Here is a 17,645-nt window from a genome sequence, read left to right as displayed (position 1 = left end):
ATATAAATAGCATTTTATTATTAACTTCAATCCAGTATACTAAGGTACTCATGTAGAAACATAGGCATTGTGTGCAGCATACATGATGGAGGTGCAATATTCATAATCTTGCCATGTTGAATAGTGAAATGATAACTGTTTTCATATTAGAGTTTTGCGTACAGTGAAACTTGTGATAAGTAGGTAATAAAACCCACATACTACATAATTGCATTATTATAGACAAATCACAAAGAGACAATGGGCCTCATTACGACCCAGGCGGTAAGTTACCGCCTGGGCCGTGACTTTAACACCATGGCGTAAACTACGTTTACGCCATGGTGGTAGGCGGACTTACCGCCCCATTCCGAGGTCGGCGGGGCGGTAAGTCCCCAATCCCCATTTACCCTTCCCCATTCCCATTTTTGCCCCATAGGGCATAATGGGAGTGGGGAAGGCGTTAATTACGCCACCGTAAATTACGGTGGCGTAATTAACTCCATGGTCCCTTAGCGCCATGGATTTTAACACCTGCTAAAAGCAGGTGTTAAAACCTCCATGGCGCTAAGGGACCTCGTACTCAGGCGGTAAGGGTCGGCGCTGTTTACGCCGCCGTAAACCCCTTACCGCCTGAGTCGAAATGAGGCCCAATACCAGATATAAATATGAATATATACAAGGGAATTGAAGTAAGAAAAAGAAACAGCAATAGTAGCAGAAAGTGTTCATAACCTAACTGATTACCTTTATGCAGAGAAATGATTGCTCTGTTACTTACCCTATCTATATATATCACATGATGTGTCTGGATCCTAAGGAAAATAGTGTGAGTACAACGTATAAAAATATGAGCATATACAGGGAAAGTACAGTAATAAAAAAACATCAAAACTATCAGAAAGTGCTGATAACTCTACTGATAATTTTAATGCACAAAAAGGATTGCTGTCTTTCAAGGTTGTGTCTTCCCCTATGTATATGTTTCATATGATATGAGTGGACCATAAGGGAATTATAGTAAGAACATACTTGAAGGATACGTCTACAAATATAGTACATTTACAATTTTTAGTTCCTGACTGTTACTGAAGAAAATCATGTGGCCTAGATATGTCAGGAAAGGAAAAAAGGGGGCGTCAGACATGTGATGTCATCAGTGATGTCATCAATGACATTTGTGATGTCATCTTTGATGTCCTGGGTGTTAGGCTTAGCAGTGCACGGTGGTGGCGCGAGTTATGGTTGCTTAGCTTAGCTTACCATAACTGGCGAATTTCTGGGGTTTTTCGGTTTTACTTGGAACCATAACATCCCTTTAACAAAGTTTTTTCACTGAATTTCATAGGTTTTTAGTTGTGCAACTTAACCATAACGTCCCGTTAACAAAGTATATATATATATATATATATATATATATATATATAGGGAAGATATTGACTCGAGGTTGGCCGAGCAATATAGAGAGATACCGGGAGTGACCGAGATAAGAGTATGTGCCCAAGTTCCTATGTTTTAAAGAGCGCTAGCAGGAGCCGTAATTTAAAATCCTGAACTGATAGAATGATGTAGATGACCAGATCGATTAAAGATGATCTGAAAGAAATGGGCTTAAATTCCCTGTCGGAATACAAATTAGGGGCAGGATGCATCTGAGGAAGCAGATGGCATGACATTTGTGTAGCCGCCGGAGTTTGTCTGTCTGTTTTGTGTGTTTTAGTAGATCTATGACGTCATAAGGTAAAACATTTTTTTTTTAAATAGCATGAAACTTGCACGATTGTGATGATAAAATGTTGCATGTCATGAATTGATGGTTGTAGTTAACAAAAGTAAAAGTGAAATTATTGTTGAAAAAACGGGATTGAAGCTTGCGATGATTGGTGCTCGCTCATATTGTTGATCTTGTTTGTGAAACGTAAAGCATAACAAAGTGTTATATAGAGGAGAGGATAAACAGGTTAAGCATGGAAGGCATTAACCCATTGATACACATATTCAAACAGCTGCCAAAGCATGCACCTAAGCTTAAACAGTACAGTGCAGAATGGGTTAAAGGGACCGCAAACAAAATGTTTATGCCATTGCCACAAGGCAGATCGCTATCTAAAACTGTCCTGCAGCACATGACGACATATTTGCATGCCACATATATTGGAAAACAATTAGACAAACGCCTAGCTAGTTTAGAGCTTTGGAAAATGTACCAAGAGGAGAAGGAGGAGGAGCCACCGTTAGATTGAATACTGAATATATGCAGAGAGGGGGGTAAAGGGTAAAGGGCCTTCTGCGCCACCTGCCCCGTCTGAAATGAAAAGCAAAGCTAGTAACGTGGATTACACCCGTTGAGGGAACTTAAAGCAGCCATGGGATATAGCAATCCGGCATATGAGTCGCCTATGCAAAGTAGTGACAAAAGCCCAGAGAAAGACAGAGAAAGAGATATCACCTCCAAAGTCCTCAAGGACAAGGAGAGACGTGAAAAAGAAAAAGGAGACCAAACACAAGCAAGTACACCTCTAGACACGGGAAGAGAGGGAAAGAGATGGAAAGGAGATGAAGATAGGACTGATGAGATGGCATTTGCACAGAACGAATGAATGGGAGGTCAGATTTTATTGAAACTCGATGGTAAAGGCATTGAGGATATGAGACAAAGGGGAGAACAAGATGAATTAGAAAGGGAAGAGAAGGAAAAGGGAAACCGATTAAGAGACAGAGGAGCTAAGAAAACGAGAGCAGTTATATAGTGATGAGCAGGTCAGAAAACAGGAAAAGGCAGAAGAACAAAGAAAACGCAATCATAAGCAGAGAACAGCTGATGATCAGGATAGGATAGAACAAAGGAGAATAGAAGAAGAAGAACAAAAGATATGGGAGAAGAGAATAAAAAGACAAAGAGATGAGGAAATTTGAAGGGCAAATGAACGAAGAGATGTAAGGAAGAAAGAAGAAGACAAGGTCAGAAAGGAAGCGAGGAAATGTAGAGAGTTTGATGATGACATAGAACGTAGGTGAAGACAGAGAGCACGGGATCTCGAATATCTGGAAAGAGAGGTTAAAAAACCCAATCCAGTAAGTAGACTGGGAGGATATAGAAGAATTCTTTCCTGAGTGCGATTCAGTACCAGGCACATCTAGGGCAAATATCGAAGATGACTTTGACACCAGAAGCATCGGAGAGACGATCGATAGAATATATGATGAGATGGGGCTAGAAAAGGTACACCAAGGGAGAGGAGAGGATGAGCGTCTTGAGAGCACTCAGCTGTATGATACTGAGGACGCCTTCCGAAGTAGCAGAAATAGAGAGCTGTCATTAGATAGACTGACTCGAAACAGAAATGAAGAGGATGAGAGAAGTTGCACGAGTTGTGCACAGACAATTTTGGACGCAGAAAGAGAAGAATGTGAAGAAAGAGAAGACGAGAGAGGATGTGAAAAACGCTTCTCTAGGGGAAAGGGAATAAGATGGTTGGATTCTAGTGGGTCACCTAAGACATCAGAGTTAGCCATACAATCAGATCGGCATGAAGGAGTATCATACGGTCAGAGGGAGGTGTCTCCACCACCCTATGTGAGCAGATTAAGGACATTGCCAGGTAGACGGCGATGCAGGAAAATTAACCCTGCGGTAAACAGAAAAATGATGAGAGAAGAAAAGGAGTGTCATGTGTCACAGTTCCCTTTACTAGAAAAAGGAGGCACGAGGCCACAATATATAACTTGGCCACACATGAATAGGGAAAACCTGAAAAATAAGCTCCCAATATTGACATCGGGAGCCGCAAAATAGATACATGAGTTAGAAAAAATGATGGGAAGGAACACGTTAGCTATAGGAGATATTAAGGGTCTTTTAATTGCCATACTTGGTGATAGAGCTGACGATGTGTGGACAAGTGCAGGTTACCCTGGGGTGACCACAGTTAATACTGCGCATGACGGATTGCCATTTAACAATTGCAGAACCGCAGTATGGAAAGTTCTTCCAGTGCTATATCCAGACACTTCTGATAAGGGAGCTATAATGACACGTAAGATGAGGAGTCAGATGATCCTTTGCTTTACATTTAGAATTTCCAAGACGCCTGGGTATTGGAAACTCATAAATCTTGGGGGAAATCTATACCCCTGTTTTATCCTATATTATGCCCAGGGCTGCCAGAACAGGTGCAGAAGCAGCTGAAGAAATTGGTAGGGATTGAGGCTAAGCCATGGTATGAAATACAGTTGACCATCGTGCACTATTGCAGATTGCTGGAAGAGAAGAATCACATGGTCTGAAATACAGTTGACCATCGTGCACTATTGTGGATTGCTGCAAGAGAAGAATCGCAAAAAGGATGCTGCAAGAAAAGGTGAAGAGGTTAAATTAGTGCAGAAAAAATGATCAAAGTATGCCATTGAAGGGCAATGATAACTAACACAGATGGATTAAATACACAGTAGATCAATAATTTTAAAATTCTTTTTAATTTTGTAATTCTTTTTTTTTTTACCTTCACGATGCATTTAAAGTTTCCTTTGGTAACTAATTGATGCAATAAAAATAAAAAAAAAATAAAAAAAAAAGTAGATCAATAATCAAAGGCAGTTTGATCAAAACCATAACAGGCTTTACACAAGGGGAAGAGCCTTTCGAGGAAGAGGATGATAGAGTAATCAAGGAGGTTTTCAAAACAATCAAGGAGGTTTTCAAAATATGCAAAGCAGACACCAGGATATGCAAAATGGGCAAATAATCAGACCACCGCCAACATGTTGAACGTGTGGGATGACAGGGCATCTACCAGGCACGTGCAGAAGTCAAGGAATGGTGCCAAATGACCAGTTCACAAGAGGAGGGATGGTGAATCCATCTGCAGTCTTGCAGCAGGGTGGAAATGGGTGTGCACAGAATCACACGGTGCAACAGCAAGTGCCAGGAGTACAGCAAAGCTTGCAACCACAGCAGAAGGTGACACATTTTCCACAGGGACAGTCTCAACAGTCGCCAATGCATTTGTTACAAACAATAGGCAAAGGTCAGGTACTGAATTTGGGAATAAGAGATGTCACAAGTGACAGGGGAAATCCATTCACTCAGAATGGGACAATATTATATATGGACTAGGACAGCTCACTGGGAGACCTGATGTGTTCTATCCTATCAGTGACACCGAACCCTTACGAGGAACCAAGGGTAGATGTCTGTATAGCGGATAAAGAAAATTCTTTCTTAGTTGACACGGGTGCGACACGCTCGTGTATACGTGAAGGCAAGTTTTCTTCGTCCGGCGATGCCATGAATACTCAGGGCTTCACGGGAGCAACAAGTCCTGTTACTTTTATGAAAGAACTTCCAGTTTCCATAGGAGAACGTAACATGAACGTGCCACTGCTATATTCAAGGCAGACACCGGTGAATATATTGGGACGAGACCGAATGGCAAAGTTAAACATGACAATCTCGTTCACAGAAAAGGGCATAGTATGTTCAACTCCAGGAATGTATATATTTAAACATGTGTGAAATTATTAGAGCATTTGCAGGACAAATAGCCAGGAGTGCTACTCTGTTGGAACCAGAAATATTCACTTACAGAGTACCTATATTAATGGCATGGCTACCAGGCCTTGCAGACAAAACAATGAGAACCACAGATGAGTTTCTGTTCAGGCCAAGAATACCTCTGCATGAGGAAAAGGGACTCGTGTTTTCCATGATAATACCAACAGCCATTGTGCACGGAGAGATGGCTTAGCTCGATGGTTGTGATGATGAAGGCAGACAATGGGTGCGCAGTAATCACCATTGGGGAAGGTTACAGATTGACTGATGTCACTGAAGATGATCTGTTTGAAGAGCAAATAGGTGAAGATGAGAAGACAGTTGTGGTTAATCTCATTTACTGGGTGAAAATGATCAAAAGAGAGGAGCCTCAGAGATGATAATGGCACAAAAAAAGTCCTGAATATTTTGATGACGACATGGCAAAGGTGCCTGTCTCAGTATGCACTACAGGCCCTTATGATGTAGGATGATTGAAACGAGTCGGAGAAGTGAAGCAATTTTACCAAAAGCATGACAGTATCCTATGTCTAGGGAAGTAGATGAAGGGATTTTTAAGACAATTTCTGCCATGATGGAGCAGGGCATCTTAGTGACATCAGAGTCGTCATGCAATACTTTGGTTTATCCGATTAAAAAATCAAAGGGAGGGTCTTGGCATTTAATCCAAGGTTTACGACCAATAAACCAGATAGTCAAGGCCGAGTTCCCTCTAGTCCCGAACCGGTCCACGATCCTATGTAATATACCTGTTGAGGCAAGGTATTTCACAGTGATTGACTTGAAAAATGCATTTTTCTCAATCCCATTACACAAAGACTCACAAGATTTGACATTGTTCACGTTCAGACAAGCTTGTCTGAAAAGTACAAGGCTGCCTCAAGGTTATTGTGAGTCTCCTTCGATTTTGAAAAGAGCCCTGCAGATGGTCTTAAGCAATATTGCATTAGAGAGTGTTGTCTTGCAATACGTGGATGACATTCTAATTTGCAACACAACAAAAGAAAATTGCAGTCACAATTATATTCAGCTATTAACTATACTGGCTGAGAAAGGATATAAATTTGACTAAGAGAAGTTACAGTATTGTCCACAAGAAGTGCTGTACATAGGCCAGCTGATCTCACATTAGAGGAAAAAGGTTACCCCTGAAAGAGCTGAAGCCATTTCAAAAACTGCCAAACCACACATGATAAAACAAATGCAGAGTTTTCTAGGATTATGTAATTATGTCAGGGCATGGGTCTTTGACTACAGCTCTTATACCAGGCCCTTGTTACAAGCCTTTAAAGAAAGCACAGGCAATGAAAGAAAAAATCATGTGGACCGAGACCATGGAAGAAGGGTTTGTTGAACTAAAAAAGGCCATTTTCACGGCACCAGTCTTAGGAATCCCCAATTATGCAGAGGAATTTTACCTGTTTTCACACACGAATGGCAGTGTTATGACAGCAGTACTCACACAGAAAACCACGCTGGAGTACAAGCCCCTTGCATACTACAATGGGAATCTAGACCCAGTGATGTGGGGTCACTTCCCATGCGAACAAAGTTTGGCTGCCACAGCGTTCGCCATAGGGAAGGCTGCAACCATTGTGATGGGATGCACAATGACGTTATTCGTCGAGCATGCGTTTTTTGCCATTTTAGAGAAACCAAAAGGCACATTGACATCTCAGAGAGCTTCTGCTTATGAAGTGGTCACATCAAATTCAACGATTAAAATAATTTGATGCAAAATAGTGAACCCAGATATGTTTATAGCAGAGCCAGTCACTGAAGGAGAGCCGATACATGATTGCGCGAACTATGAAGAATTCTATGATGAGATTCCCAGAGTAAAAGAAACTGAATTGGCAGAAGGAGAAATCGTCTTCGTTGATGGTTCTTCGAGGGTCGATCAAAATGATGGACAGAGATATACAGGTGCTGCTGTGGTAAATCACACGGCAAATGGGGAGCTTTGAGTACTTATTAGTGCAGGATTACCCTCACATTATTCAGCATAAGCTGCAGAATTATTGGCGTTGGTACTTGCACTCGAGAATCATGCAGACCAGGAAGTAACAGCGTACAGTGACTCCGCCTATGTGATGTCAACAGTACACGCAGGCCTAGCGTGCTGGAAAAGGAGGGACTACCTCCGAGCGGATGACATGCCAGTGCAGCATGCAGGCTTATTGGACCGGCTCATTAAGGCACTACAACTCTCAGTGGGCATAGCGGTCATAAAATGCGCCACCCACACGAAAGGGACAGATTTTATCTCACGTGGAAATCAAGCAGCAGACACTGAAGCCAAGCGTGTGGCAACCAAAGATGAAATATTAATGAATGAGGAAATAATTGATGTGCATGAGAGAATGATTGTTCCACGAAGCGAGCCAGAAGGCTATAGCAATATGGCAAAAACTCAGTTAATGGAGCTCCAAGGAGAAGCACCACAGGAAGAGAAGAACCTATGCAAGTGACAAGGGTGTTCTTTAAACCCCTCCGAGAGCTTGTGGCGACAAGACAGCACTGGTAAACCAGTGATGCCTATAGCCTTATTGAAAATAGCACTGGAACAGTTACACTATCCAGCGCACATGACAAAGGAGAATCTAGCAGCAACCATTGCCGAAGACTGGTTCATACCGAACTTGGCAGAACACGCTGCAATTTATATGGTAAACTGTATAATCTGTCAGCAGTTCATGGCTGGGCATACACTACGTGTGATTAGAGGAGTTATCCCTGGGCCTTTTCAGCACTTGCATATCGATTATTTCGATATCATTGAAGTATGTAACGGGTACAGGTATCTTATTGTTGTGAAACAGGGGAGGGTCTGGGAAACTCTCTACCAGCACAAACACAGCCCATTGACTTATTCTTGGGTGGATGGCCCCTGGGAGAGTCTCAACCAAGTCTTTAGCTCACTGTTATTTTCACAGAGAAGAAATATCCCCACATATCAGTCTTTGTCCTGCCCAGGGGCAGTCCAGCACCAAAATGCTAGGCAATTCTCCTCTGAACAAGAGTGCCACAGCAACCCCAAACACGTGTTTCAGCCTAGCTGAGCATCATCAGTGAGGTGAAGCTGTGTCTCTCTAAGAGCACGCCTGGAGTCCCCTGGTAACTTAGGGTGAGACCCAAATCTACTTGGTATGCAAAAGAGGGGGGTTGGGGGGTTCTGGGAAACTCTTTACCAGCACGAACACAGCCCATTGACTTGTTATTGGGTGGATGGCCCCTGGGAGAGTCTCAACCAAGTCTTAGCTCACTGTTCCTTTCACAGAGAAGAAATATCCCCATAAATCACTCTTTGTCCTTATTGTTGTGGTTTGTCCATTCTCTAGATGGATAGAAGCAGGTCCATGAACACACCCAGACTCTACCTGTGCAGCCAAATTTCTGGTGAGGGAGGTGTTTCCCAGATGGGGAATGTGTGAAGTCATGAGGTCAGACAATGGTCCTCATTTTGTTAATGCAGTATTTGAACAGATTAGCTTGTTTCTTGGTATAAAGCACAAGTTTTCTGCGGTGTATCATCCTCAAGGGAATGTCATATGTGAGAAGCTCAACAGCTTGTTAAAGGAAAGGATAGCCAAGTTGAAGTTTACTTTGAAGAAGGGATGGCTGCACTGTCTTCCACTGGCACTGTATGCGCTCAGAAACCAGCCTAGTTCTGACCATTATCTCACACCGCATGAAATTGTGACAGGCAGGAGGATGCACACGCCATTAACACCTCGAAAGAGAGCTAGATTTGATGCTCAGCCAACAGAAGAAGTGTTAGGATTGGAAATGCAAAATTACTTGAATTGCATGACATCTTGTCTTACTGTAATTTCAGGACAGCTGCAGCGACGGCAAGAAGGGTGTAGGGCAGTACAGAACACAGAAGGAGATGCTGCAACAGACCAAATTCCAGAATTACGTGTTCCTCCGATATTCCCCCGGGACACGGCCTTGGTGAGAAATCACACGAGAAAAAAGTGGGACGAGCCAAGGTTTAACGGCCCCTTTAGAGTGGAGGATGTCACACCCTCTGCAGTGAAGCTACAGGGAAGAAGAGCTTGGATCTTTCTGGGTGACATCAAGACATACATCGGAGAAGACCCTCTGCCTGCACCCCAATGCATAGAGACTACAGACAATGTGGAAGAACCACAGCACGTGCAGACGCATGACCAGCAAAGCAAAGACAAAGAACGTTTTGTGCAATTTATAGCTTAGTTTTGGACACTTCCTTTGAGCAAAATAAGGGAAAAAAAGGACAAAAAAACACAGTCAGTCTGCGCAACCTAGTTGCAGGGTGAGGAAGAAGGATTGCATGTATAAGCACAGAATAGCTTGGTGACTTTGAACTATGGACTGAGGCACACTGAAGCCTTGATAAGAAAAGAGATGCCAAATTTTGATCGAGGATAAATCAATTGGAGCATAATACAGTATCCTGATTCTTTCGACACAGAATCCCTTTTTGGACTTACTTATGGTGTCACGCAATAGTGACCTCACCAAAGACATTCTGATCTATTTTGATTTAGTATTGAGGTCAAACCCGTCATTGGTAGGAGGGCTCATGAACATAACAGAGTTTCTTCAAGATCCTGAAAACGAGCAGAACAGTTTCTTTTGCTCCTGGAGTAAAGCGAGGACGAGCCAAATGTTCCTGTCAACAGAGAATGGCAGACTAGTCAGTAATGTATTTTTTGCGCTTGATTGAAGACTTTCCAGAACTTGTGGGGAGACATGCCAATGTCGACGTCCTCACTTTCATCAGAGACCAAGTGAACACTACACATCTGAGTATGCTCCTGCATGGTATCGCCATGCAGGTCAAACTTTCTAGTCAGCATCAGAATCACAGGAGAAGAGTATAAACAATCCTTCGAGGGACAGATCATAAAGGTGTTGCAAATGATTTTTGTTTATGCTGACAAAGAACCAACATGTCGTCTGGAGTGAAACATATTAGAGGCATAGATTGGGAATTGGTTTACATGGAACATGCAAATTAGGAACTTACTGAACTTATTGCCTCATTTGGAACTTTCGTTAATGGAAAAAGAACTGTTTCCAGAGACAAGAGACAGTCTTTTTTCTGACAAAAAGGGTAATCAGTCCAGCATTTGTGACCTGCAAGCAGAGGCAGCAGAATCCAGATAAAATGGCAAGATGTAGCGTGTATTCAAGAAGTTGTTTTGTTTCTTAGATGATGGAGATGGGAAACCAGAGCAGTAACGTTGTCCTGCCTCATGAGGAAAGACATTCATATTGGCCCAGGTACAAATGCTGTAAATTAACGTATAGGTGCATCATCTACACATGCATTGTGTTCATTATCATATTACTGTCACTGACAATTAGAAATGCATTTTTTATAGGTGCACAAGGCGTTCAGGTTCCTGTGCACCCACCTAATGATCTACGCATGAAACATACAAAGGTACCCCAACCTTACATAGTCATTCCAGTTCCTAGAAAGGATGATGGAGTGACTGAACTTGAGATGGATGTGATAAACAATGACACACACGTGACACTTGCGATAACAAATGAATTGAAACGCCAGAGACAGGGTTGGCAAAGCAAACCTGAGAAAGGGTTGATAAAGGGTACATGCATACAGATAATGAGCACATACACACCTGGTCTAGTGTCAATAAGTTCAGAATCACATTCCAGAGAATGGGGGAAGCTTGGACAAACAACAATGAGAAGTTCCACACCAAGAGAAGTTGAGAGACAAATGGAGAAAGCTGAACTTTTAAAGAGACAAAATGCCTTAGAGAATAAGCAAACAGAGACATCACCGACGATCACGCCTGATCCACTGATGAAAAGGTCAAGCTTAAGTCCTACAATACAATCAAGTGCTGAGATAATGGAGAACCAATATGGACGGTCAATAACAGAGCCAAAAAGAGACGGGAAGACAAGGAAAGACTTACTGGACTTCCTCCTACTCAAATGGTATAGATGAAAATGCCAGGGTCATTGATGGAGATACCTGAGAATACTCCAGCAAGAAGAAGCTATATGGATGTGTTTAAGGATGTGGTTATAGCAAACTACAGGAAGACCTTAAGAATTAGATGAAGCACACGAGAAGACAATAACGAATTGAACGATTACCTAGACAGCACAGCACACTTGGGAAACAACATATGGTACCAACATATGAAGGAAGTTAGAAGATGAACTTCAGAGGAAGAATGCTTTGTGTGTGTGCTCCTACCCAACAGCATGGGGAAGTCAAAAATCTTTTTAGCTGCTGAAATAGATGTCAAGACAGCGCATTGCATATCACATTTAGCAATGTGCACGACCAGAGGCCAGGTCATGGGAAGTGATGCAACTGACTCAGATGAAGATAACTATGTCCAAGACATAAAGACAAGAAACAATGCCAACACAAAGAACATTGTGATCAGATATGAGAAACCTGGAGTTAAAGGAGCGGGGATCAGAAGAGAAACAAACAAAAAGCTGAACGTCAAAGGGAAATCTACAGAATAAGCTTGAAGATGGAAAGACAGAGATGAAATGCAAATTTGGGTAACAGTGCTTTCTCCAGAAGGATGAGAAAGGAGTAGTGATCTGCAGAGCATGGATGATCATTGGATACTATAAAGAAACGATTGAAAATGCACAGATGATAATCAAACCATTATGGCCAAGACTTGCAAGACTGCTAACATGGGTCGAAGATAGAGGAGGACCCCTACAGATAGTGCCATTGAAGAATTCCAAACGGTGCTTCATTAACAATGGTACGAGAAAAATGGGAGAAAATCAGAACTGTAGATGCATCTTCGATGCCACAGGAATGATGCATGGAACAGAAGTGATCATGGATCATTATTGGGCAGGTGGATCCAAAGCATACATCAGATTGCCGAAGAATTGGGGAGGTATATGTACATTGGTAAATGTCCATGTTCCAACATTAGTGATTCCAAGTAGTGATCTGAATATTGACAGTTTCCTGAAAGCAGATGCTCACCTGAGGAAGACGAGATCTGTGGAACTGATAACCGGGATGAAGGGAGAAAACTACTTCTCTGCCAAATCGATAGAAGCCTTTGACGCAATCCCATATGAACATAGGTTGTTCAGATTGACCTCATCACTGTTTACCACAATCCTGATGCCAAGAGTTCATGTTGGAGCAAATACTAAATGGTTGCACATAACCAGATGGGAGTTACTGCAGACCATCAACACAACCATAAAGGGATTTAATGCAATCAAAGAAGAGTTAAGAGCAATTTGACTAATGACACTCCAGAACAGATATGTCCTAGACATGATCACAGCTATGGATGGAGGTGTTTGTGCAAAAATCGAAGAATCATGTTGCACATGTATACCGTCACAAGATGACGAAAATGGAACCTTAACAGAAGCCATAGGTATGCTGAAAAAACGACAGAACTAGGTGATAGATGAAGTTGACAAAGTTGATGATGACAGTTGTTTTGGATCGCTGTTTTCATGGGTTCGACAATGGATGGGAGACGCATTGAAGTTCCTAGGAGCCCTGTTGGTGATGATATTGCTTGGATTCTGTATAATCAAGCTAATAATCTCTCAGTGCCAGAAAACTGCAAAAAGGCCATAGGGATGAAAATCATGATTGATGTCGAGTCAGGATGAAAGCCCAAAGACTTGACTGTTGAAGAAATAAGAGACTTTGTGAAGGCCAGCATTTATGCACCAGAAGGAACAAAGTTTCGTTATACAAAGAAACATAGAAAATATGTGGGAAAATTGATCTATTGCAATCCAAGTGCAGAATGTCAACTAATGACATGGAACAAAGATGAGCACATAAGAACAGCAGGATGTTTGAAGGGAGTCATAAAGATATGGACTCCAAAGGAGCCTTTCTGCAGTCCTAGATGTCTAGATCCAGAGGATGACATAAAGGTGAGTGCAAAAAAAGAAGTGAGAGTGGTTGATGAATCGCCCAGAGGGGGGAGTGAAGAGGAAGTGCCTAGTGTCATCCGCACTCCAGCCACACCCTTCGAAGTGCCAGGTATGTTCACGCCAAAATATGTGATGTATGATGAACAGATAAACCTGCAGAGAACCGCAGCTGGACTCTGCCCAGTGCTATCAGAGTAACAACACCCATTGAAGTACTGGAACCTAAGAAAACCTGGACAGCAACGTACCCATTGAGAAAACCATATCTACAGGCAAGACAAAATGACATTTGTCAGAATGGATTACCCAAAGAAGCCACAAAGATATTAAAGGAAGATGGATGGTGACGTCATGGTAAATCGGACGGACGCGCATAAAGATGATACAATGACCTGAGAATATTGACAAAGAGACAAAATACCATGGATAAGTGACATCTTGAGACTAAGGTGAAGCAGTTGATGTCAAGATGCAGAAACTGATGCCATATGCACGATGAAGATATTAAGTTAGTTTAAATGTGTACAGACGCAAGAAACCGCAAGAAGTAAAGAAATTGTGAAGCTTGCTGATGCTTAGTAGTACAATAGATTGCGGAAAGCGCCAACAATACAGATATATACCTCAAAAGCACTTTATAGAAGAGTGTAAATCCACTACGCACATGAGCAGAATTGAACAATGGTTAATAAAGGTCTCAAGAGGAGAGTGCTGCAGCAAACAAATCGAAAATTAAGACAGAGAGAAACCCAGCTGACGGTAACCATGCCAAGAAGCCAAGGTCGTATTGGGCTGAAAGAGGCCAACATTGGATACAATTAAAGAGAAAACAAGGCCAAACAACAAAGAAATAATTGACACATGCCACTGAGGTGATGACTGATTGTAACATAATTGGAGGGAAGCTGGGGTGCAGACTAACTCCCTGCACCTGGCTGGTTATTCTGCATGCTACTAGGCAAGTGGAAAAGCATGAGTGGGGTTGATGCCAATCCAATCATAGTGCACCGTGTAATCTAGGGTCCTATAGTTAGTAGAACCAATGAGACGTCGTACTTTTAGTGACGTTTATAGTGGCCATTTTGAAGGAAGGGCTTAGTTGCCCCACCTAACATTGATTAGCCAATCCCCCCTCTGCCGTTACCACATACAGTTATAGTACCTATGTTACAGTTACCTTCCTATAACCAATCACGTTGCATGTTAGGGTTTTAAGATTGCGCATCAGTGATGACGAGTTTTTGATATAAATGCACTGTTTTTTATGAAATTAAGTGGAGTTTTAAGCAAGACGGAAGATCGAGCGGTTGCTGATGTTCATTGAACTCCCCGTTTTTTGTACTTGTCATTAAACGGACTACCTTTGCCAAACTATTGAGTTGTCATAATTATTTGGTGCAAGAGTACAAATCTGCACCCCCGTCTATCTCAAGGGTGCTGCTACTCACCTTAAAGGGCTGTTTGGAGACCCCCAGTCTTATGAGCCGGCTGGGGTCCATCCAGTTTAGAAGGTTGTTGCATAGTCAAAATCAGTGCCAGTTAAAGTAGGAGGCTTCACAAATGCAAAAGGTTAGGTTGTAATTAACAAAATGGATATTGCAATTTGCAACTGCCTTTGTGAATCAGATGCATTGCATTCTCTATCCAGTTGCAAAGTTGATGCAGTCAAGTTTCGAAAGTTTTTTGCAGCTCACATAGAAATGTATAAAATGATTCATGTCGGCTCAGGCAGGACACAAGTCAAGAGGAAATCTGAAATGCATGAACTCCATCTAACAACTATTCACCTCGTCCAAACAAATGCTGCTCACTTTTCACTTATTCCCGCCCCTCATTCTCACCAATACACAAACATATGCAACATATAATTTCTAATAAAATATCAGATAATGTTAAACTCAGGACCAAGTGCATAAAAAAAGAAAAGGCGGGACTATGACATACGGAATGGGAAGTGACATGACAGGCATTGAAAGTATACTAAAGTGAAATATGCACATTTCTCTCAGTTTGCCTTTTCCAACTGAAAAAAGTGCACATTGCACATAAACATTCACCAAAAGAAAAGATGTTCCTGTATTGTTGCAGGCTAAGTATAAAAGATGAGCACCTTTTATGTCTAATATCTGTAACAAAACATGCCTAAAGAGCAGATTACAATATAAGATATTTTACAGCTGTGTGATAGCTATTTGTCTGGTCTAATTCTATTCAGTTTTGCAAAATGAAGTCTATATTTGCCTTTCTGAGTTCTTGTTGCATTGTATTCAAATGAGAATGTCAAAGTATTCGGCATAACCCGAATAGCAAGAAAGTATTCGGCCGGGGCCGAATAGCTTATTTTCAGCCAGAATTCGGCCGAAAACGTACTCGAAGCCAGAGTTCGGTACACCCCTACTGCCAATAAGCTTAATTCCTGACATGCTGCACCCCTGCTATTCCAGTACTAAGATATACATGCACAACTGCTAATGTGCCGTAATCCTGACCTGCTACACCCATTCTGTTCCAGTACTAAAATATAAGCAGCACTGCCAATATGCCTCAATCCTGACCTGCTGCATCCTCTGCTGTTCCATTACTAAGATATATGCAGCACTGCCAATATGCCTCATTCCTGACCTGCTGCATCCCCTCCTGCTACAGTGCTGGCATATATGACGCTCTGCTTATACACCTGAATCCTAACCTACAGCCGCTCATGTTGTTCCACTATTGTAACGTAAGTCAAAAGTGACGGACACATAATATTACAAATGCCAAATATGTTAAAATATACAGTTTCATTAGCTTTTGGCATTCAAAATCATTCTTGTACCTGCAGACAGTTATCAGTGAAAGCAAGGACAGGGCCCATTTGTGCAGAATAATACCAATATAAATTACAATCCTTTATCATCAACTTCCAGGGCCATTCCATAGGTACTTGTACACCCCATATGTCAAAAGGGGGCGGGGGGATGGGGTGCATAATATTTTTGTATCAAAGGAGCACACATCTTACAGCAATTCTCCGAGAATTGTTTGAACCACGGTTTATTTGCCCTCACATAAAAAGGGCAGGAAAAAAGACAACTAGCTTTGTCCTCTCTTTCAGTCAAAGAACATCCACCGTTGGGCCCGGCAGCCTTCCGTCAACTCGATGGAAAAGATCTGAGTGGTATAGTCTACCTCTGCAACTTAGTGTACCGGGCCATAGACATGGCGGGCCTATGTTCTTCGGGATGTGTAATTTGAATGTCAAGTATTATGAAAGCGAGCCATTGGGGCCCACTCTGGGGAGTAGAGCCGGCAGGCACACCTTCATTCTGATCATTTGCTGTTGAAGGTTATTCCCTGAATGTAAGTGAGCTGTGGGGTCTTACGGGACCCCCTCACATAGTGACAGTAAGGCAATGATTTAGCTCTCTGAATTGCAGGTAGAGGTACAACTGGTCTTCCAGAAGATCTTCTACACTTCACCAGCTGGTGTGAAGACCCAATTATTACCCAATACCACAGGACTTGTTATCTTTATGACCTACGGTATTCAAAAGGAGACTGCCCTTAAAAGCGAGGGGGCTGTTGGTGGCGGGGGCGGGTGGAGGGGTGCCCATAGGAAGGCCCAGTAGACATTGGGGAACATTTTTTCTTCCTGGTCATTATTGCAAAGATATTGCTTATCCCCCAGCTCTTGACACCATATGGCCAGGCAAACGACCATACCGACAATGGCAGTTGGAAAAGCGTGCCATGTATTCCATAGTTAATGAGCGGAGCCATCTGTGATGCAGCCATATTGCTTCTAACAGGGCATACGAATTTAAGGTAGAAACGGGAGAGGCTAGCCCAGCAGGTTGAAAGATTAGCTGAGATCTGTATTTAATCTACGCGGTCCTGCTCTTTTTTAAATCCGTGTGCAGCCAGCTCTGCTCCTTTCCTTGAGAATGGACTCATAATATGTCTTTCTGAAAACCTGTTTCTATTCTATTTCATTTAAAATATATATTACCCGGATGATATGTCATGTGCAGCAGGCGAGCATGATTGACCCTGAAGCTAAGGGCCCCCAAGCAGACCTATGAAATGGGCCCATGCTCACCTTTAGCTGGCCCTGTGTTCGCTTCAGCAGCTTCTGCCTTTTTTTTACCAAATGTCATCATCATTGCTAGCAATCCAAGACTGTATGTCATGTGGTATAAGTTTGACG

Source organism: Ambystoma mexicanum, chromosome 5q, assembly GCF_040938575.1.
Source record: "Ambystoma mexicanum isolate Mex_15411 chromosome 5q, UKY_AmexF1_1, whole genome shotgun sequence".
NCBI lineage: Eukaryota > Metazoa > Chordata > Amphibia > Caudata > Ambystomatidae > Ambystoma > Ambystoma mexicanum.
This window is presented reverse-complemented; position numbering follows the sequence as displayed.